The 17632-nt window shown below is 44.9% G+C and overlaps 1 protein-coding gene across 1 annotated transcript in view; it reads left to right on the forward strand.

Annotated features, from left to right (window-relative positions):
• LOC309566002 (uncharacterized protein C11orf24 homolog) overlaps positions 1–17632 on the forward strand; it is a 97424-nt gene that overhangs the window by 20820 nt on the left and 58972 nt on the right. The window contains exon 2 of the mRNA XM_082271021.1: positions 4741–4810. The gene's annotated coding sequence lies outside the window, so the exon portion shown is untranslated. The remainder of the gene's footprint in view (positions 1–4740; positions 4811–17632) is intronic.

The raw sequence follows: 17632 nt of genomic DNA on the forward strand, positions 1-17632 counted from the left end.
AGCATGTAGGTAGAAACAACCCCCAAATAAAGCGCTACATATGCGCACAGTAGAGACACTCGGTACTGAAAAAGAAGGGCCAAAGGTATTTATGAACTAACCTTCTATGTTCAATAATGCAGAAAAGTGGTCCGTAGTGTGTATCAAATTAACTCACCAAAGTATAAGTCCAAGCGCGCATGATCACCCTGCTTGGATGGGGAACCGCCACCATAGTGAGAGCTGCATAGAGCTGCTCTCTTATAGGAAGCCTCCCGGGAGATGAGTCAGCGTCTGACGTCATCTCCCCGGCCACCTCCCATGGTCGTGCGTCAAGGCGGCGTGCACGCTTGCGCACTCGCGCCATACCTCGCGCTTCGTCCAATGGGAGGACGCCCGGATGGACACAGACCCGGAAGTCCCGTCCATTACAGGCGTGTGTGCCACAGGAAGTCAACCTCCTTGACGCACGACCATGGGAGGTGGCCGGGGAGATGACGTCAGACGCTGACTCATCTCCCGGGAGGCTTCCTATAAGAGAGCAGCTCTATGCAGCTCTCACTATGGTGGCGGTTCCCCATCCGAGCAGGGTGATCATGCACGCTTGGACTTATACTTTGGTGAGTTAATTTGATACACACTACGGACCACTTTCCTGCATTATTGAACATAGAAGGTTAGTTCATAAATACCTTTGGCCCTTCTTTTTCAGTACCGAGTGTCTCTACTGTGCGCATATGTAGCGCTTTATCTGGGGGTTGTTTTTACCTACATGCTCCCAATTTTGAACTCAGACGTTGCAAAGATCAGGCTTCAGGTATCCATTGCTATAAACATACCTATTTTTTCACCTTTCTCTTACCCTTGGTTGCTTGTGGGATTTTTCTTTTTCATATATACAGCAGTTGTAAGTCCTTCTGCATTATGTCTGATTTTTACTCTCATTATTGGATCTTACAATGCATGATCCTATACCCCTTTCTGGTTTGTCTTATCTCATCCTAAACTGGGTCTAATAGTTTTTATGATACAATCTTGTATCCCACAACTACTTTGTGCACCTGGGTGAGCTGTCTTGATCAAAAATATTTGTTAATTATCATAAAAAACAAACCCCTCCCTCTTTTCTAATGCAGGCTTAGCTGGGTTTATGCACCAGCAGGTCCTACAATAAGTCTGTTTTTACAACTCTCTGATACTTGGAATCCAACCGCAAACTGATCACCTTCCTCGTTAACCCATTGTGGTGGGCTCATTAACCTGGCCCATGGTACTACATTAAAGATACAGGTATGCATGACTCCTGAGTTTATTATCTTACTTTAGTATTTTGATTCTACATACATACATACCTCCTTTTACAGGATGGTCTCCCCACATGTGACTCCTTTACTGGTGTTCCTGTCCCCCAGACTATGTCTGCTCCCACTGATTCAAGCTAACCAAGACTAACCACTGTATTATTTTATAGCAATGTTGTTCCATTGTATGGTGTATATATCCATCAACCAATGCGATACCTAATGTTGATAGACATCTATGAAATATTGATTTCTGTTTAAATGATTCTTGTTCACTCTCTTATACAGAGATCTGATTAGCTCCCGATGAAGCTTTATACATAAAGCGAAACATGTCGAGTATCGCAAATACCCACCATCCGTTGTCCTAATATGTAGTAGGATTTTATCTCCCTATTCTGTGTATATCATGATATGTACTGTTTGTGTTTCTTTTGAGATATATGCACTTTCATTGTTGATTTTAATGTATTTCTTTCTAAATAAACTGTTTTTTATTAAAATCGTGCCTTTAAAGTCCTTGCCTGGTTCACTCTCAAATTTTCTATGATAATTGGGATGTGGCACGTTGTGTAAAAACCTTTTGTGGCGATCAGAGTACTGCTATCTGAAGTCGCCTATCCTGTTCAATTTAGGGTTTTTGACTTACCGTAAAATCCATTTCTCTGATGTTCATTGACGGACACAGCACCCACCCCTCTGTGCAGTTGTAACTCTTCTGACACTGTTTGTAACAAAACTGAGTGGCTAAAGCAGAGAGAGGGAGTATACCCCCCCTGGGACTGTCCATAGGCATTGTAAGACCTTCTTTTTTTTTTTTTTTTTTTTTTCAGCCTAGTGTTCTACTCCTGTAGGTGGCAGTAATAACCCAATGGTTAAAAAGACCAGGCACTGTGTCCGTCAATGAACATCAGAGAAATGGATTTTACTGTAAGTCAAAAATCCAATTTTTTACTTTTTGCTATAAAACAAATCCTATAAAAAAAATTTAAAAAATCTAATTTCTTCATCAATTTAGGCCAATATGTATTCTGCTACATATTTTTGGTAAAATAAATCCCAATAAGCATATATTGATTGGTTTGCACAAAAGTTATAGGGTCTACAAACTATGGGATAGATTTAAAGAATTTTTCTATTTTTTACATTTTTTTTTTTTTCTACTAGTATCAGAGATTTTGGTTGGATTGCGGCAGACCAATTGGACACCAAGTGACACTTTTTTTTGTCGACCAGTGACACCAATATAGTGATCAGTGCTAAACAAATGCACTGCCGATGTACTAATGGCACTGGCAGGGAAGGGGTTAACATCAGGGGTGATAAGTGTTAAATGTGTCCCGGGGGGTGCCTTCTAACTGTGCGGGGGTTGCTTTGACTGGCAAGAGACAGAGATCCATGTTCCTGCTTAGCAGAAACACAAGATCTTTATCTTCCCCTCTCTTGTTTACATAGGCAGGCAGCTGTTCTGTCTGTCTTGGGAACGATCGCAGGGTGTCCGCAAACATCGGGTCTGCCGGACCTGCTGATTTGGCTCCCGCTGTGTCCAATCACAGCGGGAATGGGTTGCCGGCCGCACGCGTGGGCTCCCCAGACCCTGAACTAGAAATTGTGTACAGGTATGTGATTTCGCCCAGGAGGGCTGCCCTGCCACAGTATATCTACACGGGGCAACCCAGAAGGGGTTATTCTGTGTAATACCCATCCTCCATTGTGTTTAGCTAGTTATTGAACATGGGAGGGAGTGGGCTGTCATTTACCACTGTGTATACCCCATATAGTCACATGGGCTGCTCAGATGTGATGGGTTGGAAATGTTCAGCATAAAAACTCCCTGAAAACTGAGCATGTACAGAGTTGCTACCACAGCTGCAAAAGCCCTAGCTGCATTGGGGACATAAACAGAAAGTGGAGAGAGAGCAGCAGGATCAACCAGGTTTTTGGTAGAATACAGAAATCCATTCTCATAGTGACTATGAACAGCATGTAATACACCATTTATTGATCATTTTTATAATGTGGGTTTAGTGACACTTTAAGGCAAGGAACAAAAGTTTCTGAGTAATGATCAGTAAATAGATCCATTTTTTCAATACATAAAAATTGTCCTTTTTTTTTATTTACTTTTCAGTGATCTGTGTATATGAATGCCCTTGGATGCAGATTTGGGGATTTTGTTATATACTGCTCAAAAAATGTAAAGAAACACTTTTTATTCAGAGTATAGCATCAAGTCAATTAAACTCCTGGGGTATTGATCTGGTCATTTAAGTAGCAGAGGGGGTTGTTAATCAGTTTCAGTTGCTGTGGTGTTTTTGAAATTAACAGATGCACTAGATGGGCAACAATGAGACAACCTCCAAAACAGAAATGGTTTTACAGATGGAGGCCATCGACATTTTATGTCCCTACTCCTCTTTTCTGACTGTTTTTCACCAGTTTTGCATTTGTCTAGGGTCAGTGTCACTACTGGTAGCATGAGGCGATACCGGGACCCTATAGAGGTTGCACAAGCAATCCAACTCCTCCAGGATGGCACCTCAATACGTGTCATTGCAAGGTTTGCTGTGTCTCCCAGCACAGTCTCAAGAGCATGGAGGACATTCCAGGAGACAGGCAGTTACGCTAGGAGTTTTTTTTTTTTCTCCCCCCCCCCCCCCCCATACAGCCAGCTGGTCACTGAAGTAAGGGGTATGCAGTAGAGATCGACTGTTTATCAACAGGCCAATATATCGAGGGCCGATATGCACTTTCCCCGATATATCGGAATCGGCTACCAAGGTGACCGATATTGCCGATATTTCGGGAAAGTGCTGTAACGGAGTGATGGCTGTAGCTAGAGGCATCACCCCGGTACTGCCGTCCATAGCGGACGGTCCGCTGTCTTGTAATGACAACCGATGCAGCTGGCCCCCCCTCCTGCCGCCTCCTGCGGCTCGCCCGGGTCTCCCGTCCCACCGGGAGGAGACCTGGGCAACGAGCCTGCACGCCCGCCAAAGACCCGATCAAAGCCGCATTCGGCTCTGATTGGGTCTCCATGCAAAAACCCTGAAGTGATGTCATGAATGGCCGCATTCAAAACAGCCAAACTTGGCGTCTGGAATGCTTTTAAGTGCAGAGAAGGGGTTTGGGTTCTTTTAGACCCCCAGATCCCTCCACAAGAGTACCTGGAAAGTGTAAAAAAAAATGTAGGATAAATAGAAGTCTTTTTTATTTCTGCAAAAGTACATTAATGGTATACTGGTACATAGAGGAGCTGGAATTTAGAAAAAAAAGGGTGAATTTATCCTTTAAGTTTCAGCCAATGGGAGTTTGGAAACCATTGACCCAATACTCTGACTAATTGCAGTCAGAGTATTGAGATACATTGGTAACTACTGGACCTCTGCTTTAATGCATTATGGACTACATAAAATCACAAGACTGCTATAAAATTTGTAACCTTTGTTTTCCTCTACAGTTAATAGCGGTTTCCTTACAGATTCTGGAAGAAGAAACATTTGCCCTGCAAGCAGAGGGATAATCTACAGGTATTTAAAAGAATCTTTAAGAGCATGGCAAATGGTATCTAACACTATCTTTCCATAACTCATAGGCTCCTTTCACACGGCCAGGGTGCCCGAAGGAGTCCTTTCTGCTCAGCTGAGCAGGTGGATGACAGCTCTGTCTCTGCTCTGTGTGCAGAGACAGAGCTGTCAGATCCCCGCTATCCTTTATGGGGAGATCATATGAGAACGAACCGCCTGTCCATTTTCATCCGATCTGATCCTCCAGACGGATGGAAAATAGGGTTTCCATCCGTCGGATTTTACGGATCGGATTGGATAGCAAGCGGGGGTCAGCGGAGATGTCTCCGCTGACATCAGCTGCTCCATAGAGCTGCATGGAGCATCCGATCTGGTCTTGCCTGAAAAACTGACAGGCGGATCGGATCGAGAAGCCCGTGTGAAAGTCTCCTTAGACTCCATTAATTAGAAATTGAACATAACAAAGTGATTCTAATAGCACTTCAGATAGAGAATATGTATCCATGTTAGGAGAATGAGCATGGCCACCTAAATGATCAGAGAAGTATGAAACACATGCCTACACCTATAACAATAGTGCTCTCTATGGAACATTACTGGTTTTTGATATTTGTGAGGGCTTAGGTCTGTTGGTTCAGACTGGACATTTCTCCCCATGGCCCTAAGATAAAATTCATATTACATGTGTCTGAGGTTTGAACATGCACACTTATATTTTATTGCTTAAGGTGTAATTCCAGATTAGGACACAGACCTTTCTCTTGAGATAAATTGTATGCATTGCAAGGAACTTGGCAAACTCGATTACATAGTTTTATTTACAGTTGTTTTGTTTAAACTGACACATACATTCCAGTTATTTCTCACTTGCTAAGTGGGTGGGTCTGCTTGCTATAGTCACAAACTCAATCCCAGTGCTGTAATAGGAGTGAACCTGCTAGAAAAATGCAGTGAGGCAATTAGATGAACATGAAATTACATTTCTAAGTGTATTTTGTACCTGGTTTATAGACCCTGCCCCCCCCCCCCCCCTCCCTCCAGTTTTAGTTTAATTGCAATGATAACCCTGATAAATAGTCATGTGAACTTTGCAAACTGTTAGCTGACTTCTAAAAAGACACATTATTCATAAATGATCTCAGGTGAAGTTGCTGATAAAAGGGCGATAAATAGAAGCAAACAAGATTACTGTTATATCATTAACTAGGTTGTAAGAAGACACCTGTCCATCATGTGTAGCCTCTGACATAGTCCAGAGGTTTTGGTCCAAAAAAGGCAAGAAAACCCTTAAGCAATTGTTGCCAATTTTCTTGAATGGGGGAAAAGTCCTTGATTCCATGGATCAAAACATTCCCCATCTAGTATTTATAACTATGATTTTAGGTTTTCGATAAGCTTACTCTCATTTTTTAAATATTTTTTTAATTTTTATTTCAATAATATTTTATCACTACTTGCATTTACTGGAAATTGTACTTTGTTTCCACTGCCTGTTGTGTGCAGTTGTTTGATAAACTTTTCCATGATTTTGGAAAAAAAAAAGCATTTTTATCTTAACCACTTTAGCCTCGGAGGATTTTCCTGCTTAACGTCCAGGCCACTTTTTTTCAACTTGGCACTGCGCGACTTTAACTGACAATTGCGCGGTCTTGCAACCCTGTACCCAAACTAAATTTACGTCCTTTTTCTCTTACGTCCTCTGACAGTAGCCGCCCACTCGTACAGTCTTCACTTATGGGTATTGACCTCTTATCCAAAGGAGTAAGCTAGGCAGAAGATTTTGTTAGAAACATTCACAAAACTTTGCATAGACACACCTACAATACCCTCGGCTAGCCTCATTCCCAATTCAGTTTGTCTTTTGCCTAGTTAGGAGTAGGCAGGCTTCCCTTAGCTGGGGCTACAGTCTCAGCCTTTTTCTTCTGTTTTCTTCATTTTTTATTTCTGCTAAGTGTGTTTTCTTTACACTGATAGCTTTTTATTTGTTCCTGCGCTTAGTTAGTCAGGCTTCGGAAGACTACAGCGTTTGCGGAGCTGGGAATCGGACTGGTTATCCTAGAGCCTTACGGAATCCCAGCCTGCCATTGAGCGTTTAGCAGGCTATGCGTACGCCCAGGCCTCCCAAACGAGCTGTCCCTGTCCTCAGGGTCAAAGCCCGCGGAGTGGCTACTTCGCTAGGATGTCTCAACTGCGGTACGCCGCGTGTTGCTAGCGTCCTGTTTCGGCTGACGGCACCCCCACCCGGGGAGGGAGGCTTCCCGTCACACAGCGGCACCCACGCTTTCGCTGGTTCGGTGAGTACAGTACAGTACAGGCTTGGATGTTTATCCTTGGCGGTTCCGGTCTCCTGAGGATACGTGGGGGTCCGCAGCTTTCGCCTATTTGCACTCAGGGTGTGGGAAAAGAAAAGAAGCTCCTCGTGGTGCAGACGGTTTAAAAAAACTCCATCTTTATTAAAGACTTCACGCAATCACAATAAAAACTGGGTAAAACAAGCTGGTGCCCTTAACTAAGCTCCCTTGCAGACTGAAGTGCCTTGCGGCTGTCCGTAGTGTCTGCTTATGGGAGTCACGCCTTACCCGGAAGTGGGGGAATGGCGTGCGGTTCAGCTGAGGGCCCAGAACGAGGCAGCGTGCGTTACAACTTAATGCGTTTCGTCATAGAAATGACGCATTTCTAGCCGCGTCGGTTGTCATTACAAGAAAGCCGATCGTCGGCTCTAGCTGCAGGCATCACCCCGGTACAACGCCCTAAAGCCGTGGCCGCATATTTGCGTTTCATCGGCGCTAAGGTGGTTAAGGTAGGATTTTTTTCAAGTCGCACATTTTATAGCTCCTAGAAAAATGTTACATCAGTTAATGTACTTTCAGCTTGAAAAGCTGGTTCTGTGCATCAATTTAATTTTTCCGGCATAAACCGACCTGTCGGGATACATCGCTTCAGGGATCCTGGATAATGGCTATCCCAATAAAGTAAGCATTGGTTGAGGTCGGTTTGCTGTATATTTTAGTCTGAATTGTGCCACTTACATCTCTTGTAATAATGAGTAAGTGCTGTCGTAATGAATCTCACTAGTAAGTACATGCCTATGTTGTTCACATTTAAATGGGCTACAAATTCTACAAAAACGTTTTTTGGGGCCCCTCCACAAGATAAACACATTGTCTATCTATAAAGCGGACCCATAAGAGTATCCGTGAGGTGAAATCATTAATTCCCTGGGGTGCCCTCCCATCAACCCAGAAAATAAATTTGTGCTCCAGGACATACCTCAGGAGCTCAAGTATCAGCTCAGTGTGTGCCCTGAAGACAATTCCCCTAGTTTCCAGAAAGGATTTACAGGCTTCTATCCCTAGATTATGGCCCATGTTACTGTAGAGGGACTCAACTTCCAAACTAGCTAGCCAGGTGTCGTCTTCTAAGACTATGTCTGAAAGCCTATTGACAAAGTCTTGTGTGTCCTCGATGTATGAGGAAAGCCTATGATCAAATGGTCTCATGATAAAGTCAATATATTTGCTAGCACCCTCTGTTAGGCTGGCCATACACCATACAATTTTCTTATTCAATTTCCATTAGATTTACCTTCAACTATGTAGTGCAAGGGCCTGCCTGATTGCATACAAATTGAAAGTGTTCAGGTTTGAACTTATATTATATGGTTTTGGTAAATCTAAAGGAAAGTTGAACAAGGAAAATTGTATAGTGTATGGCCAGCCTTAGATTGCAGTTACTGGATACTTTTGGACGGCCTGGTGGTTGTTCCGGATGTTTATGCAGCTTTGGGAGTGCATACAATGTCGCAATAGTGGGGTGGTTATTATAAATAAATATTTATCCTTGGAGAATAACTTTCTATCCATTGCTCCTTTTTAAGATGTCTCTCAATTCTTACAAATGTTCTGGAGTATGATCTTTGGACAAGATCTCATAGTTATCCTCATTGCTTAAGATATCATAGCATGTTTTTAGATAGAATGATCCCTCCATCAGGATATTTCCCCCTTTGTCTGCTTGTTTGATCACTAGCGAAAGGTTAATATGCAACTCCTGTAGTGCAGTTCCCTCCACAAAAGAGGTTTCCCTAATGGTAGTGATCACTACATACTCCCCCCAGCCCTCTGGGGGGTCACTCTTAATTATCATCCTTTAAGTGAATTAGCCAGGGTTCGTACGGTCCTTGAAAACCTGGAATTGTTTTGGAATTTGGAGATGACACTTTCCAGGCCTGGAAAGGTCATGGAAAATTAGGATTCCACTAAGGTTTTAGAAAAGTCATGGAAATATATACTGGGGAGGAGCGGGGAGCGGATGCTTAATTAGTTTAATTTATTATTTTATTCTGTAATGTTTTATTGCCAGTGCCACATACTATTTACTTTGCCTTATGGGTCCGCGGTATGCCCGTGCGCTGTCACTGGCCAGCAGCAGCCGAGGAGATGATCGTGAACCAATCACTGGCAGCCGGGAGGGCCGGCTGCGGTTTGCCTGGAGACACTGTGACTGGCCAGCAGCAGTAATAACAGCTGGGAGATAACAAACCAATCACAGGCAGCGGAAGCGTCACTGGAGGGCGGGCCGGCCGCATGAACGTGATGATGACGCGGAAGGGGGCGGTAACCGTTTTGTTATCTCCCGGCTGTTATTGCTGCTGCTGGCCAGTCACAGTGTCTCCAGGAAAACCGCGGCCGGCCATCCCTACTGCCAGTGATTGGTTCTCGATCATCTCCTCGGCTGCTGCTGGCCAGTGACTGACAGTAGGGCAAACTGCGGACCCGGAAGGACACCTACCTGTGATGTCCGCAGCCTCTGACTACCTCCTGTATCATGTCCGCAGCCTCTGACTACCTCCTGTATCATGTCCGCAGCCTCTGACCACCTCCTGTATCATGTCCGCAGCCTCTGACCACCTCCTGTATCATGTCCGCAGCCTCTGACCACCTCCTGTATCATGTCCGCAGCCTCTGACCACCTCCTGTATCATGTCCGCAGCCTCTGACCACCTCCTGTATCATGTCCGCAGCCTCTGACCACCTCCTGTATCATGTCCGCAGCCTCTGACCACCTGCTGTATCATGTCCGCAGCCTCTGACCACCTGCTGTATCATGTCCGCAGCCTCTGACCACCTGCTGTATCATGTCCGCAGCCTCTGACCACCTGCTGTATCATGTCCGCAGCCTCTGACCACCTGCTGTATCATGTCCGCAGCCTCTGACCACCTCCTGTATCATGTCCGCAGCCTCTGACCACCTCCTGTATCATGTCTGCAGTCTCTGACCACCTCCTGTATCATGTCTGCAGTCTCTGACCTTCTCCTGTATCATGTCCGCTAAATTTACAGTGTGTGTCGTAAAACATTTGACATTTCGAACATGGGAGAGGCAGCGCTGTCTAGCCACGCTAAAGGTGCAAAGCACCAGTCTGCAGCTACGTGCTTGACAGCTTCCAATCCGATCTCTGGCTTTTTCACCCGTGCGCCTGAAGTGACACCGGCTCCCAGCTGCGGCAGCGGTGCTTCCATCTCATCCACTGTAAAACAAGGGACCATTTTGAGTCACGCTGTATCCAGAAACGAAACCCTAACTGCAGAGGTACTGTACACTACAAAGATTGTCATTTATTTTAGTAAAAATATGCTGAGTGTGACATTTTCTTCTTATTTAACATGTATACATAGACATTTCATGAAACATTAGGTCCTGAATATTTACGTGAAGTCATGGAAAAGTCATGGAATTTTATTGGTGAAAATGTGTATGAACCCTGATTAGCACATTTACACACCGTTTCTTAAAGCAGAGTTCCGGCCTCAAATACCTTTTTTAATTAAAAATACCCCTATAAAATGAATCCATCGCCCTTTACAGAACCGCTATTATCATACTTACAAGGTGTACGGTATTGGATTTTAGTCAAAACTTTTAAAAACACTGTCTGGGCGCGGCCATCTTAGATGTGGGCATCGGAAGCCGCAGTGTAATCTGCTGTGTCCTTCCTGATTCCAGGGAGTGTTCTGGGAGTTCTTCCTGAACGCAGCCTCCTGGGAGTGATGACAAACAGCTCCCAGGATGCAATGCAAAGGTGGAAGTGATGTCGGTGGCTGTGGCCACAGAGGGGGGAGAAGGAGGAAGTACAATAAAAAATGCCCTGAAAATAAGGTAAGCGACCCCCGAAAAAAAATTGAAAATGCCCAAATGTTGATCAGCATAGCGAGCACTCCAGGAATCACTAAAGTTGCAAAATAGGCCGGAACTCCACTTTAACTCAAATCCTAATAAAGGTTATGTTTTATTCCTTTGGCTTTGGTTCTGCGGTGTACACACCCCCATTCTGTTAGAAGACCTAAAACTAAGTAGTAAGATTTTTTTTTTTTTTTTTTTTAACACCAGGTGCCACTTGCATCCAGTCCCGCACTGAGCACCCCTGCACAGATTTAAATAACCTGAATAATATACATTCAGAACTCTCCCAAAATACCCCAATTGGCACAAAGATATTTATCAAACTTCCTATTTGCTATTACAACTGTACATAACCTGAATATAGCAGCATAATTGCCTAATGAGGTTACATTTATCATATTGGTAATTCTTCTCAAGAATTATTCTTATACAATCATCCCTCTTCTTCCCAAGGTTCTTGTCCAGAAAAGTCTCTTTTGGTGAGACATCTTACACAGTATGCAGAATGCAGATCATAGATTGTGTTTCAGAACTCTTGTTCTTACCACATAAAGACCTCATATTTCTACAGATATAATGAGCAGTGCAACTCACCAGTCTGGATACCCAGTCTGAATACTTTATTTTGTATTCTGCTATGGAAAGGCCAAAATTCTAAAATTAAACTTGCAATACTACAACAGCCAAAAGGTGAGGGGGGCTGGCCATATCTAATACAAAAGTCTATTTTTGGCTGCCCAACTACAGCATTTCGCGGGGTGGGGTACTGTGCAATTCTATGATCCAATTCAAGCCATACTTCTGACTCGCTCCTCTAGCTATAGCAGACATGGGAGTAAGTGACCCATGTGCAAGTCACAAGCAAGTCTCAAGTCTTAACCTTCAAGTCTCAAGCAAGTCCCAAGTTACTGTGACGAAAAGCAAGCAAGTCAAGTCGAGTCCCTGCTAGAAGTCAAGCAAGTCAAGTCATTTATTTTGGTCAAGTCACAAATCAAGTCAAAATACTGATCTACCCCAATTTTCACCTTTAAATCGGTTAAGTCAGTGGTCAGGAAAGGTTTTGTTTTGTTTTATTTTCAACATTAACAAAACTGCTTAGTGCTTTTTTCTTGGCATATTAAAGAAACACTTTGAATGCCCAAACAGCTCAAAATCCTTTGTCTGGTCATGTTTCAACACCACAGTCACTAAAAACCTGTTAAGTATTTCCATTGTTTAACAGCCAGTGTCCTAAAAATCAGAACACACTGAGGTGTTTTAAGTGACTGTGGTGTCAGAAACCTAACAGGCACATTAATTTTGCTTTAACACATCTTGAGAAAATGCAAATATTTAATAACTTAAAGTAATTTCGAGTCATATGTCTCAAGTCAAAGTCAAGTCTCAAGTCATGAATACCAAGTCAAAGTCAAGTTGAGTCTTTTATTAATTTTAGTCAAGCAAGTCTCAAGTCCTCAAACGGGTGACTTAAGTCTGACTCAAGTCAAGTCATGTGACTTGAGTCCCCCACCTCTGAGCTATAGTTTCATAGCCCTGCTGGAATCTGACGCTTTCCTTAATGCTAACCAAGCCCCGACTCTGCTTCTCATGCAAAAGGTCTGTCAGGAGATGAAACGCATCATGCAATACAAGGGAATTTCTGCATATACGTTGCTCTGGGAGGATATTCACTAGCAAGAGCTAGGTGAACTTGAGGGATTTGACTATTTATTTTGGTATACTGAAGGTGTACGGTTTATCAGCCACTTATACTATCAAAACGTACTAAGATCTTTTCAAGACCTGCAGGAGTCCTTTCAAATACTGGCTTGTAGATTTTTCCAGTACCTCCAGTTAAGGCACGCCTAGACCTCCTAATCTAAGCAGACTAGCTTGACTCTGCTGCCCACGCCACTTCTTAATTACCTTGCGGATAACTCTAATAAAAAGTGGTTCCTATCTTCCCTGTACAGGTAACTTCTGGGGAATTATTTACCAGCTATAACCTTTCCGGGTCGTCATTGGTGGGAGAGAGACTTAGGGAATATTCCTGATGGCAAACTATTTTAGAGCAGGTGCTCTCTGTATCTGTCACCTGCACAACTGCTTACCCAACTGTTCATAATTCCCAGAGCATGTCGGGTCCTGCTAAAGCTATTTCGATGGGGACGCAGAAATACCCTTGAGTGTCTGTGATGTCAGGGTTCTCTTGCGGACTTACTCCATATCATATGTTAATATGTTGGACATGAATAACCTAACTTGACAAAAGCACTAAGAACCAAACCCTAAAATATGCCTCATAGGGAATTTAGATAAGGAGACTTTTTCACCTGATGGAGTTCCTGTAAACAGATTGTTGCTTAATGCACGTAAAACTATTGCAATTAAATGGCTATCCCCTTATTCCCCCCATGTTTGAGGCCTGGCGCATACAGGTCAACACCACTTTGCTGAAGGAGCAGCAGATATTCAGATGGGATGGGGGGTACACCAAACACAGTCCTATAAATATGGGAGCCATTGGTGGGGGTGCCAGGCTTGGCCCCATTCTCACTGATTTCTCTTAGGTTGCTGCAGGCCTGACTTCTTTCTCCTGCCTTCCCTTCCCTAGGGGTGTTCCCCATGCTCCCTATCCTTTCAGTCATGTTGACTTTGTGGGGTTGGATTTCTGAGTTCTTTGAGGACTCAGTCACTTTACACTTCTTGTAGCATGCTATGTTCCAACTGATTCAGGGCTTTCCCTGGTAAGTCTTACTTATCAAGGTTAGTTGTCTGGCTAGGCAGTTAGTTTAGTTACAAAATTCTTGTTCCTTAGTCCCAGGTGGTCAGGGATGTAAAGGCTCAGAGCGTTGACTTCTAGACCAGCTGTCTTTTCTTCCAAGACCTGTATTTTGTTTTAGGTTCCTTTTTGGGCCCCAATTTTTCTAGTAGTATTACCCTGTTTTAATATATCTGTTTTGTTGGGTTCTGGTAGACTGGCTTCCTGATGGTTCAGATTTGGTGTTCCTTTTCATGCTGAGCCATTCCCCTCTGGTAGTAACCCTTTCTAACTTTTGGTACTGAGCATCAGGTTTACTTTCCTTGCCCTCTTGCTGCTGCTGTTGGCAGGTTCCCCTATTTGTTATGGGATTTAGTCTCATCTGCATTCAGTTTCAGGGGTTGGTTCTTCATGCACCTCTTGGGCTGCAGCCAGTCTCAGTTCTGTTTTTGTTGGGCCTGTGTGTGTTGATGCTGAAATGCCCACCCCTTGGTTGAACTGCTTTTCGATGTTCCTACAGTATCAGAATTCCTGTGCCCCTTAATGGACCGGAATGAAGATCAGACTTTTTGCACTCGCTATAACCCTCCCTGTTTATGATCTTGGTCTTAGTACTGCTAGTACTTAGTACACGCTGGGGCATGCTATGTAGAGGGGGAGTTATTCTGGGCTGACCTACAGTGTTTTTTGTTTAATATTGTCCAATACTCAGGCAGCAGTACTGCTTTTTTCTACAGCTGTTGCTCCATCTGGAACTTTTGCAATATTCCCATGTAAAAAGAAAATTGTAGCCAGGAGGCCAGTATTCAAGATAGCTGCTGATATGAGTAATTCCCTGTGTTGTTGGAGGTATTAGTCATCAAGTCTGGGTGGTGTCCCAAGTCCAGTAATTCTATATGACACTCCAGAATGACAGTACAACATATTACAAGCAGTGACTCCAACTAGTGTGTGACTGGTTATGCCAAACTTATGTTATGTTTAAGAATGCTTGAACTATCTTAAAGGCCAAGTTGACCTTAACGTAATAAATAATAAAAAATGTGGATATACTATTTGTAAAAACAGTAGCCCAGAAAGCATGCAGGTGCAATGTCAGGCTCTTGCACACAATGACTACAGCTCTGTTGTCTGTACCTGTGCATGTGCTGTTATTACAGAGACCCCTAAAAACAGGTGTAAGATGTAACGAACATGTTCCAAAGGTGAACTGATCCTTTTAACTTCTTGCTGACCAGCCGCCATAGTTTTACTGTAGCAGGTCAGCTCTATTACGTGAAAAAACGTAACAGTACGTCGTTTAGTGTAATAGACAGCAGGGGCGCGTGCGGGCCGATTGGCCAGAGGGGGAGCCAATCAGCACGTCATTCGCCGGCCACCCGCAATCACTCCCCATAGAGACAGAACATCATTCTGCTTATTTAAACAAGGCAGACCGCCATTCTGTCACAGATGAACACAGGAATTCTGTGTTCCAACTATTTAGGAACACAGATATCTATGTTCGTCCGTTCCCCACACAGTTAGAAAGCATCCCCTAGGGACACACTTGACCTTTTGGCCCCTGGTGTTAACCTGCCAGTGTCAGTACAGTAACAGTGCATATTTCTCTTACGTCCTCCGACAGTCGCCGCCTCTTCATATTCGTCACTATGGGGTAATTGACCTTTGCTCCGTAGGAGTAGCTAGGCAACAGAATATGTTAATAACAAAGCTTTTAGCATATCCCACCCCCAGGGGGTGGTCCCCTCAGTCAATACCCTCCTGCTTCCTGCATTCCTACCTCAGTTTCATTTGTCTAGCTCAGGAGTAAGTTAGGCTGTTCCTGTGCTGGGGCTTTTCAGTCTCAGCTTCTTTTCTCTTTTTGATTTTATTTGGAGTTTTTCTCTCTTTCTTTTACTTGGCTGTTCATTTTCAGCTCTAGTTAGATTCTTCTGATGAAGATGATCGTGCGGAGCTGGGTCTCGGGCTGGCCTCCCTGGTTATCCGGGGTTCAGGGCCAGTGGCTTCCCAGCCTGCCATCGAGCGTTCAGCTCAGGTTTCCCTGGAACATATGAACGACCCATCCCTGTTCGCTGCAGGGATGCTGCGGTGAGGTGGCTACCTCACTGGACGCCATTTGCGGTTTCGCACCGCAGTTCCACTGCGTCCTGGCTGCGACTCTCCCTGTCCTTAGTGCAGCGGTTTGATCACTTGTGCGGGCTCCCCACGCCATCCGGATGGTAAGTGAATTTCTGTGTGGGGACCTGTCTGTTTTGGGTGTCAGTCTGGGACTGTGGGACCCTGCATGTCTGTGTATAATGTTGAGCTCCCTGTCAGGATAGCTGCTTTCTGTGGGCTGCAAGGGGGGGGGGGCTCTCCTACTCTGCTCTGTGTAACAGGCTGTGTGACATGCTGTATGCTGTGGATGACAGAGACATGTTGTGTGCATACTGTCCGGCGACCACTGTTGCGGTCCGCCATTTTTTTACATTAAGCTTGTGGTGGCCGATCCTGTGTGGTGAGCGGGACGTTTTTGGCGCCAAACGCCGCCATTTTGGCGGTGATTGCGCGGGCCACATGTTAGTGTATCTGCCTCTGCAGCCTCAGCCGGTGGCCATGTTTGTGTAGCCTTACATAGGCTTTATAGGGGCGGTCAGTCTTGCATCACTTCCTTTTGCTCTGAGGACAGCGATCGGTGCAGCAGCCTGTGTGCCCTCTCCAGGTTTTATCTTCCCTTATTCCTGTATTCCTTGCCTAGTATTCCTTGTCCCTGTGGGGGTCAGTGTGTTCAGTGGGTGCGGTGGGCTACGCTCGCCGCGATCTTAAAGGGGCAGTACTCCTCTTTTTTCTTACAACACTGGGGCATGGATTCTCAGGAAAGCAAGTTTCCTCCCACTTTAGTGGGGGGCCAAGGGGCTGCTGCTTCCCCCGAGGGGACTGATTTGGCTACTATTGTGGCAAACCTAGCTGCTCAGGTGCAGATGCTGGTGGCTGATCGATCAACAAAACGGTCCAGAGTGTCAATTTCCTCTGATTCAGAGGGCGATGGGGCTGCTATGGCTGGGGTGCCCTTCTCAGGGTCCCGTTCGTCTCTAGACCTTGTGGGGTCTGAGGGGGAGGCTGAGGTAGAAGTGGTTGATAATTCTCCACCTGGCTCGTCTGAAGAGCTTGCACTCATGGATGAGTTGGTTGCTTCTATCAAGCAAACACTACATTTGCAGGATGAACCATGTCCTCCTGCCTTGCTGTCCTCTTATGGGACGCAAAGAAAACGCAAAACATCGCAGGTTTTTCCTTGCTCTGTGGAATTTCAGCTCGCTGTTGATGAACAATGGCGCAATTTAAAGAAGCCTTTTGCTGTGCCGAGTAGGTTCAAGCTGCGTTATCCCTTTACGCCCGCTACTGATGAGCGTTGGTGTGGATCACGCGGTGGCAGTTTTGAATAAGTCCACTGCGATTCCGGCGGAGGATACCCCGGTGTTCCGGGACCCCACGGACAGGAGATTAGAGTCTCTTGCCCGCCATACTTATACGGTTACTGGTTCAATGCTGAAACCTATTTTTGCTTCCCTTATGGCAGCCCAGGCTGTCGCGGATTGGACGCAGGTGCTCAGGCGCATCCTGGTGGCTGACTCTGCCCCGCCGACAACATTGGCTATGGTGGATCAAATTCATCAGGGTGTCATGTATTTGTGTGATGCGGACTTAGATTTGGTCCCTTTGGCTGCGCGTGTCCAAAGCGTGGCGGTGTTGACACGCCGTCTGATTTGGCTAAAATGTTGGTCTGTTGACCAAGCTTCTCGCAAAACTTTAGCTAATTTACCCTATGCGGGATCTCGCCTTTTTGGCGACTCCTTGGATACTCTGATAAAGGGTATTACCGGGGGTAAGAGCACGCTCTTGCCCCAGACTCACAAGTC

This window comes from Pelophylax lessonae (assembly GCF_965119305.1).
Source record: "Pelophylax lessonae genome assembly, chromosome: 10".
Taxonomy (NCBI): Eukaryota; Metazoa; Chordata; class Amphibia; order Anura; family Ranidae; genus Pelophylax; species Pelophylax lessonae.